Source organism: Macaca nemestrina, chromosome 1 (genome assembly GCF_043159975.1).
Source record: "Macaca nemestrina isolate mMacNem1 chromosome 1, mMacNem.hap1, whole genome shotgun sequence".
NCBI classification, from domain to species: domain Eukaryota; kingdom Metazoa; phylum Chordata; class Mammalia; order Primates; family Cercopithecidae; genus Macaca; species Macaca nemestrina.
This window is the reverse complement of record NC_092125.1, coordinates 67,058,730-67,078,644: the sequence shown is the minus strand read 5'-3', so window position 1 is coordinate 67,078,644 and position 19,915 is coordinate 67,058,730. Positions and strand designations below refer to the sequence as shown.

General features: G+C 38.2%; 1 long non-coding RNA gene across 4 annotated transcripts in view; it reads left to right on the top strand.

The window, feature by feature from the left end:
• The window catches only part of LOC105484895 (uncharacterized), a 356,622-nt gene that overhangs the window by 268,783 nt on the left and 67,924 nt on the right, over positions 1-19,915 (top strand). The window lies entirely within an intron of this gene.

Sequence of the window (19,915 nt, the reverse complement as noted above, 5' to 3'; positions counted from 1 at the left end):
TTTCTTCACGCTTTTGCATTTCTGATGACCGGATGGCTCCATCCAAACCAGTGACTGCTCTGTGCCCCCATCCAGAAGCGGACTCAGCAACGAAGGACAGTTTTCCACACCCCTGTGATAGCATCCCCAGCTGATCAGCAGTACCCATTCCCTAGACCCCTGCCCACTAAACTATCCTTGAAAAGTCCTAGCCTCTGAATTTTCAGGGAAATTGATTTGAGTAGTAATAAAATTCTGGTCTCCCATTTAATGGGCTGTATGTGTATTAAGCTCTTTCCCCATTTCAATTCCTCTGTCTCAATAAATCCACTCTATTTGGGCAGCAGGCACAATGACCTCATTGGTTTCTTTCCACCTCCCTCTCACTATCTCCCTTCCTTCCCTCTCTCTGTCTCTTTCTCTTTCATTCTTTCTCTTTCCCTCTTTCTAGACTTGTTTGGCCTAGGACAGGGTGCTTTGAACTGTTACTGAGCTCTAAGAGAGGGCTAGAGAATGTGATTGTTCTACTTGGTGACAATAAAATCAGAGGGCTGTGGTGGTGGAATAACTGTGAACATTTACTTTGGATGTCTGATTCTGCCATATAGGAGGAAAAGAGAGGAAAATGCGGAGACATTGGGATAATTGAACAAAGATTCACTCATTTGGCTCTCCTTAATCAAACAGGGAAGAGAACTATAAAGAAAACCAACATGGATGAAGCCCCTCAATGGTCCAGGTATCTCACAGCAATCAGATGAGGTAGATTTTATTTTCCACTCTTTTTTTTTCTCTTTTTGAGACAGAGTCTCTCTCTGTCGCCCAGGCTGGAGTGCAATGGCATTGTCTCGACTCACTGGAACCTCTGCCTCCTGGGTTCAAGCAGTTCTCTGGCCTCAGCCTCCCGAGTATCTGGGATTACAGGCATGCGCCAATGCGCCCAGCTAATTTTTGTATTTTTGTAGAGACAGAGTTTCATCATGTTGGCCAGGCTGCTCTCAAACTCCTGACCTCAGGTGATCCACCTGTCTCAGCCTCAAAGTGCTGGGTTTACAGGGGTGAGCCACTGCGCCCAGCCCTATTTTCCACATTTTAGAGAAAATTAGGATTTAAGATTCAGAAAGGTAAGGTGATTTGTGCAAGGTGACAAATCTGGTAGTAAGAAGCAGAGCTGACATTTTATAACTAGTCCTATTCCCCTTTAAGCACAGAAACTCTTTCTATTACTGCAGAGGACTTTGCAAAAATTGGGTGGACTGGAGATTTAAGCTCTATATGGAAAAGATGGTTCTAGCAGGGAATCTAGCAGTCCATTTCTATGCTCTGTGACAAAGAAATAGTATTTGCACAAGTTTGAAGGGCATTCTCAGGCATAGGGCTACTTCTTCTGCCAGCCCCTGGGCTACTCAGGAAAGTGTCATTCAGGAAAAAAGAGGGAGGAAATTATCTTTACCTGCTGTAAAATATAGTTTGTTGATTTTGTAAAATGCTTTTTGTGTTATTTAGTTGTTAACTACACTGCAGACTAATCCAGTACATGGTCTTAGGGGTCTGTCTGGTACAGAATTCTTTCCAGCACAGGATGCAACCTTCTTTCTTATTAGTTTATGTTTAAGTTAGGGCATGAACATTGACATAATAAGTTATTTGATGGAATTAGTTTTCTACGTTTCTGATTGTGGGATATACCCACAATATGAAAACCAAGGTTTCTTCATATCACAGACATTTCTGACACTACCCTTATGTTTGTAGGCAGTTCAGTAATTTTCAGTTTTCTACATGCATTTCGTATGGTTCTCACTAATGTCTTGTGAGGGGATATAATCACTCCTTCTTTTTTTTTTTTTTTTTTTTTTTAGAGATGGAGTTTCACTCTTGTTGCCCAGGCTGGAGTGCAATGGTGCAATCTTGGCTCACTGTAACCTCTGTCTCCCGGGTTCTCCTGCCTCAGCCTCCCGAGTAGCTGGGACTACAGGCATGCGCCACCACGCCTGGCTAATTTTGTATTTTTAGTAGATACGGGGTTCCTCCATGTTGGTCAGGTTGGTCTTGAACTCGCGACCTCTGGTGATCCACCCGCCTTGGCCTCCCAAAGTGCTGGGATTACAGGCATGAGTCACCACACCCAGCCAATCATTCCCTTTAAACAGATGGACAAAACAAGATACAGGGTAGTTAAGGGGACTACGTAAAATTACAAAGAAAGTCAATCAAGTCTTCTGGTTTCTGAAACTTCTAACATTTTTTCCCAAGAACAATAGGAAATAAAGAAAAAGATAAACTCAAAATCAAGATATGTGCCCATCAAATTTGTCCTCTTTTTCTTCTTTTCTATTTCTTATTCTTGGTTTGGATGTCTCTAGCTTTCAAGCTGTGAAAGTTATTGGTCGAGGATTGAAAGTCTTGTGATGAGAAATACACTTCATAGTCACAAATGTCACAGAAGACATAGAACCCATGTTCTGCCCCCAAGCATTAACATTCCTTCAGGAAATTATTAGATTAGTGAAACAAGTCAATCAGTCAACTCAATAATTCATCTATAGAGAGGCAAACCAATGGCTTTGCTAATTGATTTTTCTCCCCAAATTCAAAGGCCATTGTGGTATCAGGTTTCTACTGTTCAAGTTAAGAAAAGAGAAAAAGTGCAACATTGTTTGGTAAATCACAAAAATAATATTTTACAATAAACCATCCAGTAAAATATAGATTCTCTTCCACAGCTAAGTAAACTAAGGCACATTTGGGGAATGAAATTGATCTTCTTATTCCTATATTTTAACTTGCCAAGCCAACCAATGAGAGCACATATAAAACTTAAATGCAAGCCAGAACTATTAAGAACTACTAATAATAATTAGTATTTTGAATAAAAGATTTATCCACCCAGCAAATATTTAATGAATTTATATTATGTGCTTTCTATCCTCCGCATGGTTACCTTATTGACTGATGCACAAAGACAAAGCCACGTAGAATAATTTAAACCAAGATGTGAACATTTCCTTTTTCCTCAATGTGGATTATCCAGATAATTGCTTCAACACTTCCCTCCATGGCACCTTGCTGATAAAGCTTTAATTATATTCCAAGATCACAGGTGTAAGAAAATGCAAACTAAAGCTATACCCTCCCTAGATGTTCCCCAAGAGGGAAACCCCCCACAAACTAGAAAGAAATGAAGAATCATCTTACATTAAGAAATTTGCCTTCAGAGGAGCAGGACTAGTGAGAAATCCTTTTACACAATTTTCCAGGATGGCACTAGATCCATTAATTACCTAATCTCACGCATGCCTTATTAGTCCTCTTACAACCCTTCATATGCCTCTAATTCCCATATCCTAAAGGCCTTAGAATTAGGACTAAAATCTTTTGGTCCCAATGAGGTCCACGAGTGGCATATTGTGCTGCAAATCTCTGCAGTGTATTTACACTAATTATGAACATTAATTACAGGGGAGCCCTGGGAGCTTAATGCCCATTCCAAAGTGAATGGCATTAAGTGAGTGAAGTTAAGCAGAGTTTACAGTCTAGGAAGCACAGCAAGGCAAATCCAGATTCCATGGAGTCAAGAAGGACAGAAACAGACATAGAAACAAGCAGAGGGGCAAGGATGACTAAGAAAGGAGGAGGCTTGAGCACAAGAAAAAAGGCAGATGCCCATGTCATTTTGCACATGTGGGGCCCAAGGTTAGAACTTACACATTAGCCAGCAGCCACTGAAATCTTCTCTAAGGTCAGGATTGGTCTCAAGAAACTGGCATGAGGCTGTCTGCAGGTGGAGGGTTGAACAACCTTAGCTGAAGGGACAATAGAATTTAAGGCTGGAATCAAGAAAGAGCTATACATCGAGACCGTCCTGGCTAACACCGTGAAACCCTGTCTCTACTAAAAAATACAAAAAACTAGCCGGGCGCGGTGGTGGGCGCCTGTAGTCCCAGCTACTCGGGAGGCTGAGGCAGGAGAATGGCGTGAACCTGGGAGGCGGAGCTTGCAGTGAGCTGAGATCCAGCCACTGCATTCCAGCCTGGGCGACAGAGCGAGACTCCGTCTCAAAAAAAAAAAAAAAAAAAAAGAAAAAGAAAAAAGAAAAAAGAAAGAGCTATACTAGGAAATAATTAGCCTATAAAGATATTTTTAAATAATATTCATTCATTCACTCATGAATGCACATAGTGTGCCAAGTTCTATACTAACTGTTGCTAATGGTTATTGTGTATTTGTAACATGTCAGATAGTGTTCTAAACACTTTACATGTATTTATACTTTGATTTGCATAACATGTAAGAAATATTATCCCCATTTTATGGATGAGGAAAATGCAGCATAGAAAATCTAATATATAATTTGGTCAGGAATGCAGCTAGCAAGTGTCCGAGTATCCAAGTGTCTTTGGAACTCAGGTTCCAAATCCAGATGGCCCACACTAATTAGTACACACTAATGAACACCATGTTATTCTGCCTCAACTCAATATTAAAAAGTAAATGGAGGCTGGGTGCAGTGGCTTACCCCTGTTATCCCAACACTTTAGGAGGCTGAGGTGGGTGGACTGCCTGAGTTCAGGAGTTTGAGACCAGCCTGGGCAACATGGTGAAACCCCATTTCTACAAAAAGTAGAAAAATTAGCTATGCAAGGTGGCACACACTTGTAGTCCCAGCTACTTTGGGGGCTAAGGTGGGAGGATTGCTTGAGCCTGGGAGGCTGAGTCTGTAGTGAGCCAAGATTGCTTCACTGTATTCTAGCGTGAGTGACAGAGTGAGACGCTATCTCAAAAAAAAAAAAAAAAAAAAAAAAAAAAAAGCTATATCCTACTGTTTATATCTAAGGGGTGTTGCTCTTTCTTTATCCTCATGATCAAGTTTTCTTTCTCTACCAGTATTCTTACTGGCATAAAACTACACTATAAAATCTCCCAATTTAAAATAAAATCTTTTAATCCTCTGTTTGCTTCTAGCTGTTGACCCTGTTTTTCTGCTTCGCCTTATAAAAACAAAACAAGGCCAGGCACAGTGGCTCATGCCTGTAATCCCAGCACTTTTGGAGGCTGAGGCAGATGAATCACCTGAGGTCAGGAGTTCGAAACCAGCCTGGCCAACATAGTGAAACCCTATCTCTACTAAAAATACAAAAAGTAGCCAGGCGTGGTGGCACACAGCTGTAGTCCCAGTTACTGGGGAGGCTGAGGCATGAGACTCATTTGAACCCAGGAGGCGGAGGTTGCAGTGAAACAAGATTGTGCCCCTGCACTCCAGCCTGGGTGACAGAGTGAGACTCCATCTCAAACAAACAAACAAACAAACAAACAAAACAAAAAAGAACAAGCCAAAAAGTAAAAAACAACAGCCTGGGAAGGGTTGCCTTTACTATCTCATTTCCCATTCCCTTTTAAATCCATTTTAATCAAGTTACTCTCCCTACCAGCTTAAGAAACAGCGCTTGTTGAGGTCACCAAAGATTACCATGTTTCCAATTCTAGTGGTCAATTCTTAGTTCTCCTGTGTATCTCCTCTGTAGCATTTGACAGCAGATCACTCTATCCTTCTCAAAGTACTTTCTTTCTTGCCTTGGTAGAAACTATACTCCACTAATTTCCCTCCTACCTCACTGGATACTCTGTTTTAGTTTTCTCTGCTAAAACGTGCCAGAATTCAGACCTCAGACCTCTTCTCTACTCTTTTGACACTTTTACTATGTCTTCTCAATGTTTCTCATGGTGGAAGTACTTGCCACATTTAATCAATCTCAGACACAAATGGTTTCATCTTTTTACATCTCTTAATCAGGATGCATCCAAAAATAGTTGTCATCCAGGCAGTGGTCTTGATTTAGTTTTCTTTGAATGCATTACGAGAACTTGGTCATTGTTGTTAATATTATCTTAACTTCAATCGAAATTTATGGAAAAACAGTACTATACATGTTCGTTTTAATGGTGTTTAAAATAAATCTAAAAACTAATACTGTGATTTGGCATTTAAAGATTATTATTCTACGGCTGGACGTGGTGGCTCACGCCTATAATCCCAGCACTTTGGGAGGCTGAGACAGGCGGATCTCAAGGTCAGGAATTTGAGACCAGCCTGGCCAATATGGTGAAACCCTGTCTCTACTAAAATACAAAAATTAGCTGGGCACGGCGGCACATGCCTGTGGTTCTAGCTACTCGGGAGGCTGAGACAGGAGAATTGCTTGAACTCGGGAGGCGGAGGTTGCAGTGAGTGGAGATCATGCCACTGTACTCCAGCCTGGGTGACAGAGCAAGACTCCATCTCAAAGAAAAAAAAAAGAAGATTATTATTATGTATGCAGAAAACATGGAAATAGGAAATATGAAGGAATATGGAATGATGAAATTTCATTTTTTTCTTTAAGAACAACAATCAAGTGCTTTAAGCACCTAAAGAGAAAAAGATACCGTCAAAAGAGGCTTTTTTATATTTTGTTACTAAGATATATGCAAAATGATTACCTATCACACGCTTATTGATGTAAAAGGAGGTGGAAGAATTTGTCAAATATGGTAGAAAAAAATAACCAAATCAATTTATAGATATGACCAATTAATGTACCATGAAAAACCATTAAGGCACTATGTCATAGTTCAATTGGTAGTTCCCCCTTTAGGCTATATCCTATAATCAATGGCGACCTTGATTTGATGAAACATGACATATACTGATGAGTCCTGTATTTAAAATATCAAAAATTAACGTTTTCCTGTGCTTTAGTTGTATACATTTAGCTCTATTCTCAGTATATTCACTTGGATGTCTGGTAAATATCTTTTTATTTTTATTTATTTATTTATTCATTTTTGAGCCAGAGTCTCACTCTGTCACCCAGGCTGGAGTACAGTGGCATGATCTTGGCTCACTGCAACCTCCGCCTCATGGGTTCAAGTGATTCTCCTGCTTTAGCCTTCTGAGTAGCTGGGATTACAGGTGCATGCCACCACGCTTGGCTAATTTTTGTATTTTCAGTAGAGACAGGGTTTCACCATATCAGGCTGGTCTTGAACTCCTGACCTCGTGATCCGCCCACCTTGGCCTCCCAAAGTGCTGGGATTACAGGCGTGAGCCACTGTGCCTGGCCTGGTAAACATCTTAAAATTAAGCTGTCCATAGAGTATACTATGTGGGATTCCTAGTTTTCAATCCCACCCACTTGCTCTCAATATTAAAAAATTATATCACCACTCACGAGTTGCTCAGGCCAAGCACTTAGATGTTATCCTTGATTCCTCCCTTCCTGTTATACTACATTTTCAATCCATCAAAAATTCTATCATTTATCTTAAACTCTACCACTTAATACCATCTCTGCTGCTACCACCCAGGTTTGAACCTTCACCATTTCTTGTTTCTATTTTTGTTTCACATTGTAGCACTCAGAGTGATCTTCTGAATACATAATTAAGGTCATGGTGCTCTCTTGCTCAGCACCCTGAGAAATAAAATAGCCAAAATAATAATAAAAATAGCTCAATAGATGTACTCAATAGCAGAATTGAGAGGACAGAGAAAAAAATGAACTTGAGAAAATAGTAGAAATTATCGTTATCCTATCAGAATATCAGAGAAAATAAACTGAAAAAAATAGTAAATAAATTTTCAGGGAACTGTGGCACTATAACAAATGCTCTAACTTTGGTATCAGAATCCTGAAAAGAGAGGAGAAACTTAACAGAGCTGAAAAATTACTAGGAGACTAGAAGAAATAATGACTGAATGCTTCACAAATTTGGCAAAACAACAAGGACAGATTCAAGAAGCAGAGTGAGCTCCAAACAAGATAACTAAAAAGTAGTCTAACCCAGATATATGATGGTCAAATTTCCGAAAATCAAAGAAATAAAATATTGGAAACAGCGAGTGAGAAGTGACATTTTACTTTTAAGGGAAAAACAATTTGGATAATAGTGGATCTCTCTTCAGAAACCATGGAGGTCAGAAAGAATTTGCACAATTTTCAAGTACTAACAGAAAAAAAAAACAACAGCAACAACAACAACAACAAAAAACCCGTGACGTCAGAATTCTATATTCAGCAAATATATCTTTCCAGAAGAAAGGGAAAATCAAAATATTCTCAGATGAAGGAAAACTAAGAGAAATTTTCACCAGTAAGCCTACCCTAAGAGAATGATAAAGGAAGTTTTCTAAACAGAAATGAAATGATAAAAGAAGGAATCTTAAAACATTAGAAAGAAAAAAAGAATAACAGAAAGAGTAAAAACATGGGCTAATACATTTTTCTTCCATTTAGTTTTCTAAATATTATTTAACAATTCAAGCAACAATTTAACAGTCTGAGGTAATTTTAAATATGTATAGAGGAACTATTTAAGACAATTATAATTGGGAGAAGATAAAAAAACATGAAGGGAATAAGATTTCTACACCTTACTTGCATTGGTAAAATGTCAACACCAGTAAGTTGGGATAAGTTATTTGTATATAATATAATACCTGGAGCAGCCACTAAAAAACCTAAAAATTAGACAAACTAAAAGACACTATAGAGAAATCCAAATTTAATTCAAAAAAATGTGCATGTAACACAGAGAAATGCAGAAAAAGAGGCAAAAGTCATACACATTAGAAAGGAAGTAATAAAACTGTCCCTATTTGCAGATAACATGATATCAACATCCTAAGGAATCTATTTTTAAAATCCTAGAACTAATAATGAGGTCATAGAATACAAGATAAACATAATAAAAATACATAAGTATAAATATAACAAAACATATACAGGACTCTTATGCTGTAAATTATTACTACTGATGAAAGACATCAAAGATTTAAATACATGGCAAGACATACCATGTTCATGGGTTGGAAGATACAAGATAGTAAAGATGTCAGTTCTCCCCAAACTTATATACAGGTTTAACATAATTCCTATCAAGATTCTAGAAGAATGCTTTACAGATATAGACAAGATTATTCTAAAATGTGTGTGGAAAGATAAAAACAGACACAAAGAAAAAAAAACAAAAAAAATGATACTAACAAACAATTTTGTAAATGAAGACTAAGGCAAGATGAAACTGACTTCAAGTTAAAGTAATCAAGAGAGAGTGACAGAGGTATAGGAGCATAAATCAGTGGAACAGAATAGAAAACCCTAAAATAGACAAATGTAACCAACAAACTTTTTACAAAGTGCAAAAGCAATTTAATGGTAGAAGATAGTCCTTTCAATGAATAGTGCTGGGAAATTGAATATACACAAAAAATGACCTTGACCTGAACCTCACACCTTTTACAAAAATTAACTCAATATATCACAGACTTAAAAGTGGTTATAAAACTATAAAACTTTTAAAAATAAATATAGCAGAAAATATTTGAGATCTAGAACTAGGCAAAAAGATTTTAGACTTAACACCAAACCACAGTCTACAAAAGAAAAAAAAACTATACTTCTTCAAAACTACAAACTTTTGTTCTGCAGAAGATATTGTTAAGAGGATGAAAAGAGGAGCAATAGATGGGAAGAAAATAATTTCAAAGCATATAGCCATCAAAAGGCTAATACCTAGTATGTAGAAAATACTCTCAAAACTCAACATTAAAAAAAAAAAAAGAAAGAAAACCCCAAATAATCCAGTTAGAAAATGGGTAAAAGACATGAAGACATTTCACTGAAAAGACTGTATAGGTGGCAAATAAACACATAAAAAGATGTTAATTATCACTATGCATTAGGGAAATGCAAATTAAAACCACAATGAGATATTGCAACACAAAAATCAAAATGGCAAGATTAAAAAATAGTGACAGTGAGGAGATAGACAGACTGGATCACTCACACATTGCTGGTGGGAGTGTAAAATGGCACAGCCACTCTGAAAAAAAGTTTGTCAGTTTCTTTAAAAATTAAACATGTAATTTCCATATATCCCAGCAAATACTCGACTTATTTCATAGAAATGTAAACATATTTTCACATAAAGATAATTAAAACATATACATGAATGTTTATAGTAGCTTCATTCATAAGATCACAAGACTGGAAACAATTCAGATGTCTCTTGACAAATGAATAATTAACAAAACTGTGGTACATCCATCCATACTATAGACTACTACTCAGCAATGTAAAGGAACAAATTACAAAATATTATATATGGAGCAAATTGAAAAAGTCTCCAAAGAATTATACTTAGTGGAGAAAACCAATTACAGATGATTGTCTATTTTATGATTTCACTTACGTAACAACCTTGAAATAACAAATTATGGAAATGGAGAACACATTAGTGGTTGCCAGAGATAAAAGACTAGGAACTAGGAACAAGGGAGGTGAGAGAAAAGTGGGAGTAGGTATAAAAGGGCAATGTGAGGGATCACTGTGATGATGAAAATGTTTTGTCTCTTGATCCTGTCGACATCATCGCTGTGATATTGTACTATAGTTTCACAAGATGTTACCATTGAAGGAAGATGAATAAAGGATACATAAGATCTCTCTTTATTAGTTCTTAAAAATGTAAGTGAATCTTCAATTATCTAAAAAAATTAAAACGATAATCGTCTTTTTGGAAAAGGAACATTAATGGAAAATTTGCATAATATGAATAAGATCTATATTTAGTTAAGAGTAGTGTATCAATGTTAGTTGTTAGTTTTGACAAATGTGCTATAAATGTGTGAGATGCTAGCATTAGGAGAAATTGGGTAAAGTTTATGCAAGAAATCTGTTTCATTGCCACTTTCTTGCAAATCTAAAATTATTCCAAAATAAAAAATTTATTTTTTTAAAAAGATAATTTACTATTTAAAACAAAAACACCAATAATGTATTATAGTGTTTATAACATATATAAAAGTAAAATGTATAACAACTATACAGCAATGGATAGAAGGAAAAATGGATGCATTCAGTTGTAAGGTTCATACATTGTGCAAGAAGCAGTATAATATTTTTGAAGGTTGACTATTGTATATAACAAGTAAACACTGTAAACCCTAGAGCAACCACTGAAACAAAAAGTTTTAGCTAATAAGCCAATAATAAAGATGAAGTAGAATTTAAATTATGATCAATCTAAAAGAAGATAGAAAACACAACAAAAATGGATAGGGCTCAACTAGAAAACAAATCATAACATAGTAGATTTAATGGTTAACCATATGAATAATTACATTAAATGTAAATGGTCTAAGATAACACACAATGAAGTGTTGTGTGTAAGACCCTCATTTTAAACAGAAAAATATAAAAAAATTTAAAGTAAAATAATAGAAAAAAACTATACCTTGAAGACATTCAACATTCAAAAATTAATAGGTAAGTATTTGTTACATACATAAAAATTAGTGACCAGAATATATAAAATGCTCCTTTAAAGAGTAAGATAAAGACAATTGAAGAAAAAGATAGAACATTTATTTAAACAGACTCATAAGAGCAGAAACATGAATGTCCTGTAAACACATGAAAGTCTAAGTTCAATTTCATTTGGAATAAAGGAAATATAAATTAGGACCAGAAGGTGTAAATTAAAACCAGAATGTGAAGAATGTAAATTATCATTCAGTGATGGTGACTATAAAATTGGCACTGTGGACAGCAGTCTGGTATTATTAGCATAATCAAGGATAGGAATGCTTTATAACCCAATGACTCCACTTCTAGACAATTTCCTGCGTTATGTATTCACATAGATATGTACACAAATGCTTATTCCAGCATTGTTTTAAACAGAAAAATTGAAAACAACTTAAATATTATCAAGAAAAAAGGGACAAACTATAGTTTAGTTATACAATGGAATACCAGGCAGATAATTAATTTGATGTGTCTATATCAATAGGAATTAACTTAAAAATGTTAAGTGAAAAAAAGCAAGTTGTTTACAAATACATTTTATATATAAACTGTATTTACAAATGTAATTTATATGCATTTAAATTATACAAAGCAATATCTATCGATTATAGATATATCAATATGTAGTAAAAATATGAAAGCATGTTAATGATATGTCACCAAATCCAGAATAGCAATCACTCACCGTGAGAGGGAAGATAAGTCAGAATGAAGAGGAAGGGAAGGAGTGTGGGAAGACTTTAGTTACATTGTAGCTTTAAATTGCTTTGAAAATAAGAAATGTGAAGTGACTAGGTTAGTGACTAGGTTAGCTCTTGACAAATGTTGATATTGTGTTTATTGGGTTTCTTTTATTATTTTTGAATTCTTTGTTCATTCCAATTTTTTTCTTTCTTTCTTTTCTTTTTTATTTACTTTTATTTTTATTTATTTATTTTTTGAGACGGAGTCTTGCTCTGTCACCAGGCTGGAGTGCAGTGGCACGATCTCAGCTTACTGCAACCTCCACCTCTCGGGTTCAAGCAATTCCCCCACCTCAGCCTCCCGAGTAGCCAGGACTACAGGTGCATGCCACCACACCTGGCTAACTTTTTGCATTTTAGTAGGGACGGGGTTTCACCATGTTGGCCAGAATGGTCTCAATCTCCTGATCTTGTGATCTGCTCGCCTTGGCCTCCCAAAGTGCTGGGATTACAGGCGTGAACCACCATGCCCGGCCCCAAATTTTTTCTTAATTAAATAAACAAAATTCCCAACTGAGGAGGTCCTTTAAATATCTGCGCAGCCTGGTGTAGCTGAAGTTTTGGCTCAAGGTTATGGAAGTGCTCTATGGTTTCCAGTGAGTTGAGGGTTGGATCTTTGTCCTAGAATTTGGTGTTGGTGACAATGGCTGCTGTTGCTTGTTTCTGGGTTTCTTAAGTCCGCATTAGGCTTCATTAGCCATACCCACACCTCTGTAAACAATCTCTACATTAAATTCCCCTTGGCTGAACCATCTGAGTGAAATCTGATTTTTTACCATGACTCCACCTGCTTTCTCTGTGAGGGTGTTAAAGAAAGAGGCCTTACTATTTTCCTATATTTTACAGAACATAGGGTAGAATCACTAGAAAATTCTGCCCCTAAGAAAGCCAGGCTTAGAAACGAGCTTCTCTTCCCACCTTGTATACCTGACTTTGGAGAGCGTCATTTTTTCACACCTTAAAAAGCCAGAAAGGAGTGGCAAATCAGAGCTGACTTCTCAGCCAGCTTCCAGGGATAGAATCCCAACCCTGCCATTTATGGATTGAAATGTTGGGGGAAATTACCTAACCTCCCTTTTCCTCAGTTTCCTCATCTAGAAAATGGGGCTGTAACCCTGACCTTAGTGTGAAGATTAAAGCGCACATTCCATGTGCAAAGTCCTCTCTGCATAGCCTGACTTCCAAGCAGTTGCTAGCCCCAGATCAATCCTGTGGCTCGTAGTCTCTCTTCTCTTTCTTCTCTTACTGACTGCTTTGTCTCTGATCAGCCTGATTGTCTGCTTCCTTTATACAGAATCTCCTAAAGGAGACAGTGTTATAATAATAACAACAAACAAGTTAGGAAGAATTACCCTCCCATCTCTCTTGTAAATGTCGACAGGTTCCATCATTATATTACAATCCCAATTAAAGGGAAATTCCCCACCAAGCCATAAACCTAAAATGAAAAAAACCCTATAGGGATGAATAAGCCTCCTCCGTGAACAAACCTGCTATTTATCCTTTTTTTTTTTTTTTTGTCACTGCTTGTGTGTGCTCAAATCCCCGCTGAACAAATCCTGCAAGCTGATGAAGAAGCAAAGCTAAGGGCATCCATCGGTGAGTCTGTCAAGACTTTACTTGTAATGAGTCTCCCATGGATTTGATTATTACTGGATATTAATTATTAATGGTATTTCCTGCAGGAGGCCTGTGTGGGCTTCTTTTCCCCCAACCTCTATTTTGAACTGGAATTAAAAAATAACCAGAAATCTCCCCCAGTGGAGCAGGGAGAGGAAAAAGAGAAAGGAATCGAGGGAATCCCTCTGCTAGTCTTTCACCACTGGCACCACTTGAAATTCTGGGGCTGTTCACATAATTAAGAGTAGGAAGCAGCTCTGTGCTTAGCCTCCTCCCGTCCTCCAGCTGTAACCCCTCTTTCAAAGCCACAAAGGAGAAACAAAGCACCTTTCTGCCTGCCTCCTCTCCCCCATCCTCACTCTCCAGTTCTAACCCTGTCTTCTTTGACAATTAATTTCCTCTGATGGTTATGTTAATTTTTATGGCTTCCTAATGATTAGAAATATTTGGCAGATTAACATCATTTAACTTTCCTCTCCCTGGGGGCGGGGAAGAGACAGGGATGTAGCTAAATGGTGAGAAACAGCTGGAAAAGCCAAGGGTGAAAATCAGAATTCTGTGCCAAGCATTTCAATGGGACGGTGAAAGATGGACACCCAGGAAAGTCTGGAGAAATTAAAGCCAAATTAAGAAATAATAATAAGGCCAAAAGATCAGAAACATAGCCCTGCCCCCGCCCTGTGTGTGTTTATCCTTTATACACTGTGGACAGTCCATATGTTGCTTCCTAGCAATGTTTTAAAGACGGCTACACCTGTCAGGGTGTCTGGGAGGTAAAGACAGAGCAGATGTTGAGATTTGTGCTATGGAAGAGAAAAATTCATTTTGTCTAGCAAAAAGTGGCATGCTCCCGTGCGTCCTGAAGGGGTCCCTCCACCATTGCCACTCTCCCCTTTTCCATAAAGCAGTGGCCCCACATGGTGCCGCAGATGGAAAGATGGAATTTAATTTTACTGGCGTTCAATCAAAACAGAATAATGTGTTTAATATCCCTGCAGTGTAAGTGAAAGGGAGAGATTTATGAACTCCTGGGAGGCAAGAGATTCCAAGCAGTGCTTTGATATCTCCTCGTATGTATAAACATAGAACTGCAGTGGAAAATATGGATAAATCCAGGTTAAGATCTCCGCCTCCTCCCCCTTGTTGCTACTTTAAGTTCAAGCCTTTCTGACAAAGGGGTGGCACTCTCACCAAGAGAACAGATGAATTAATACAAAGGTAGTCAGGCATCCTGAGCTTAATCCCAGACTTAATCCAGAGGGTGATTTGGCCACAAGTGTCAAGGGAAGAGATAGATGCTTCTGATTGGCAGACATATTCAATAGGGAAAAGCCTCACAAAGGAAGTTACTAGAAACTCCACCTCAAGTTTCATTTAAAATCTAGTAGATGGTGGCCAGGGGCAGTGGCTCACGCCTGTAATCCTAGCACTTTGGGAGGCCGAGGTGGGTGGATTGCCTGAGCTCAGGAATTTGAGACCAGCCTGGGCAACATGGGTGAAACCCCGTCTCTACTAAAATACAAAAAATTAGCTGGGCATGGTGGCATGCACTTGTAGTCCCAGGGAGGGTGAGGCAGGAGAATTGCTAGAACCGGGGAGGCAGAGGTGGCAGTGAGTCAAGATCGCACTACTGTACTCCAGCCTGGGCGACAGAACGAGACTCTGTCTCTAAAAAAAAAAAAAAAAAATCTAGTAGATGGTAATCATATGGCTATACGTTTGTTGATAAAATAGCAACAAATCATATACATAGGGAAAACAAAAATCTGGAATTAAGTATCTCAAAATGCTATAAGAGGTTGAGTTAGGATAGTAAAATTATAGGTAATCATTGTTTTTTGTAACTTTTCTCTAAATTTGTTTCTAATGCAATGATATTATTTTTATAATGGTGAATATATGTACATTGTGTGTGTATTTGTGTGCAAGAGTTTCTATTTTTGGTGTGCATTAGAATCACCTAGGGAGCTCTTTAAAAATGTGGATGTATGAACCCCACTTTAGACCTCCTGAAATAAGTAAATGAATAAATACAATACAATACAATACGATATAAAACCCAATCCTCCCCTAACCTAACCGAGTTCTCCCAGATTTGCTTATCTGGTGTGGAGTTGTCAGGCAGGCTATCTCATCTGGTCTGCATTATATTCATATTGGTCACTCAAAGCTTATTCCAAAAGAACACTCTGCTTTCTGTATAATTTTCCCTGAAAACATTTTACAGTCATGTCTATATCTGATTCTTTCTCACAAAAATATCTTTAAACTCTGTACTTTTCACTTTGGGATATGATTTTCAATATCCAAAAAACAAAGTCCAGTGTCTGTCAGAATACCAACTTAATCCTGTCCCTTTCTCACAGATACATACACATGCCTACATTCACACCAGCAAGGAGGAGTCTACACATACATGGTTCCACTACTGTTTGGTAAATTCAGTTAATTTAGTGAAAACTCACAAGTTCATCAAATTTGGGATTGACTGAATGAGCCATTTGGGAAGATTTTAAAAACCCGTTAATTGGTATGTATCATGAATACTAGTCAAGAGAGTTGAATCAGGTTATACTGAGGATGCCACTGTACAGCTGCAGAGGCATCCTTCTTATTTGAACTCTCTAGTGACAGAGTAAAGTCAAATAATATGGTTTTCTCATGTTAAGTTTTTAGGTCCAGTTAACAGTAATTGTATCAAATTAAAACAAAATCATTTTGGTTACAGTGTTACCTCAGGTATTGTTGATTGTACACACACACACACACACACACACACACAGACACACACACAGAATACACATCAATTAGAGGTTTGGAGAGACTGTCCCCACATTTGCATAAAGATATGGTCATCCATTATGGTGTGTTTTTAAAGATGTTGTCAATGGGATTGAATATGGCCTCCCAGCTAACCGCACAGCACTGCAAGAAAAATGCAAAGGTACTTTATTTTGTTTTTGTTTAACCAGGAGCTATTGATGCAGAGGAGCGTTTCATTTCCCCACTTTCTGTCTGTGCCACTAAATGCCTGATGTTACCTTGAGTCAGCTGGCTCTTCTGCCGGGACTGGCGACTGTCCATTCTAGACCTGGATTGGCTCCCAGAGCTAGGGAACAGGGTTCCACAACTAATCAGATGCCGGCTTCTTCAAGCAGGGACCACCATTTGTTTGGCTGTGTGTAAAACAAACTCTTCGAACTTACATGTTGACCATTTTTCCCCGCCCAAGACTTTTCAGATAGACAGCTCTTATTAATAAAAATAACACCTTACTTAACTAGCTCTTTTCACTTCCTGAGCACTTGCACATCCACTATCTCACTTCAACTATTATTATTATTATTATTTTATTTTTTTGAGACTTAGTCTGGCTCTGTCACCCAGGCTGGAGTGCAGAGGCGCAATCCCAGCTCACTGCAACCTCCACCTCCCGGATTCAAGCAATTCTCCTGCCTCAGCCTCCTGAGTAGCTGGGATTACAGGTGTGCACCACCACGCCCGGCTAATTTTTTGTATTTTTAGTAGAGATGGGGTTTCACCATGTTATCAGGCTATTCTCGAACTCCTGACCTCATGATCCGCCTGCCTTGGCTTCCCAAGGGCTGGGATTACAGGTGTGAGCCACCATGCCCGGCCACTTCATCTATTACTGTAGGTTGTAATGGACACTAGTCTTTGCAACTTACATGTAATTCTGTGACATGCTGGTGATCTGGACTTGTGGACTAGTAACTTCTCATAGACCTTGCAGAGTAGGAAAAGATTTCCTTGATTTTCTTAGGGTGTTTGCTGGGTCTAAAAGGGAAGCTACAAAGACAAATTAACAGGGGAAAAGCGTATATATTTATTTAGTATAAGTTTTACACCACACAGGAGACTTCATAATGAAATGAAGCCTTGAAGAAATGGTTAAAATTGTGTATGTTTGTACTAGATTTGATGGAGAGTAGACAGTCATGGGAAAATATAATTGACAGAGTATGATCTAATGGTAATAAACTGGGGAACCTTTGCCAGGCCTGTTGGTTCAGTTGCTTCTCTGTGACACTTTACCTTCAGGGATAAGGATTTCCCCTTCCTCCCGGTATAGGGAGTGCACCTCTCACAATGGGGTCTATGACCTGCTGGAGGAGAGAAGAGTCAGAAAAGATTACAGAGAACTTCCTGCTTCTGCAGTTTTCTTAATTTCCTGTAGCTTAAAATACTCAATGTATTGGACTGGGCACAGTGGCTCACGCCTGTAATCCTGACACTTTGGGAGACCCAGGAGGGTGCATCACTTGAGGTCAGGAGTTTGAGACCAGCCTGGCCAACATGGTGAAACCCCATCTCTACTAAAAGTACAAAAATTAGCTGGGTGTGGGGGTGCATGCCTGTAATCCCAGCTACCTGGGAGGCTGAGGCAGGAGAATCTCTTGAAACTGGGAGACGGAGGTTACAGTGAGCCGAGATTGCGCCACTGCACTCCAGCCTGGGCAACACAGCGAGACTCCATCTCAAAAAAAAAACAAAACAAAAAAACCCTCCATGTATCAAGATGCCACATTTGGGGGTAGAATGTTCTGAGCTCTGTCACCACCAACTCAAGGCCCTCAGTGACAGAAAATAATCTTTTTTATTTTTCTGACATTCAGCTGAAATAACTTTCTCTTGAGTCTATCCTAAAAGTGTGTCAGTCCATTGTTTCTTCAATGGTTTGTGTAACACCCTGACCCTGTGATTCTTCAATCTTCAGAGCAGGACACACTTAGCCCTACTTGTAGTTTCAGCCTTATATAAAATTCAGAAAAATCTTTCGCCAAGTTATGTTAAATGTCAAGTTTATGCACTCATTTACCATTACTGAGCGCTTACAATGTGCCTGGTGCTTAACTTATATTATTTCATTTAATGTGTATAGCATCCCTTGAGTGGATGTAGCCATCTTCACTTTAGAGGAATGGGAACTGAGGTCCAAGGCTACATAACTACAAGCAAAGAAACCAGGATTCAAACCTAGTTTTCTCTGAATCTGAAACCATTGTTCTTTGTCTTAAATTGAGTGTGGCCTTTCCCTACTAGGAGCTGCCTATGAGAGCAGCATTACCTATCTTTCTAAGATCCAGCAAAGAGCTCCTTCAGTCCTTGGGCTAATGGTGACCATATCTTACTTGTCATTCTGCCAGGCCCATAAATCACGTGTTGTCATACAGGGTGTGTGTTTTCTGCCCCCTACTACATTGTGTACTCTTTGTGGGCAGCTGCAATATCTCACTTATCCTTGGAGCTCCAGAACCCAGCAATGTCCCTGGAACATAGTAACTACTCAATAAATGCTAATTGAATACCTGAACGAATGAGTAACTACATCTGCTGCAGGTCTGTGAAGGATGAAGTTTTGAAATGTTTCCTTGAAAAGTAGATGTTCACTTGCATGGAGCCATCTGGATCCTGAATTTTCTGAGTTTGATACCCCTCAACCTCATTAATCATGCCTTTCCTGCTTCCCTAGTCCAGCAATAAACTTAGCACTCCAAGAAGAGACCCATACCTGGGACTCTCTGAAAATGATGGAAACTTCTTCCCTATTTTCTCCTTCATGTGGCCTCAGAAGCAAGCTTCCTCTGGGAGCACATTGAGCAAACCTCTGACAGCTGCTTCCAAGATCCCTAAGTTTCTAAAGCATGTGACAGCTTCTTCTGACCCACTGAAGTTGTCTTGTGATAAATCCTCAGTGTTCCTTAAACTATCTCTGGTGAAAAAGAAAAGAGTTTTTCTCCCAATTTGTCATAAACTGATACTTATGGAAAATAAAACATCACATACTTGGATGTTATGACAATGTCAAACTGATATAACAAGTTTCTAGATCCTTTCTCTCAATTTCTTTACTTAACTCCTTTATGACTAGTAACAGTATGTGGATTGATGCTGGTCCATAGGCCACACTTGAAGGAGCATCAGCATAAACCACGAAATTCTGATTTTCTCTCTGGAGTAATGTCTAATAGAAATGGAATGCAAGTCACATGTAAGATTTTAAATGTTCTAGGAGCTGCATTAATAAAGGTAAGAAGAAACAGGAGATACTAATTCAAATACTATATTTAGCCCAATATATCCAAAATATTATTATTTCAATATGCAATCAATATAAAAATAATGAATAAGCTATTTTACAATTCTTTTATTTTGCACTAAGTCTTTGAAATCTGGTGTGTATTGCTACCTAAAGCACAG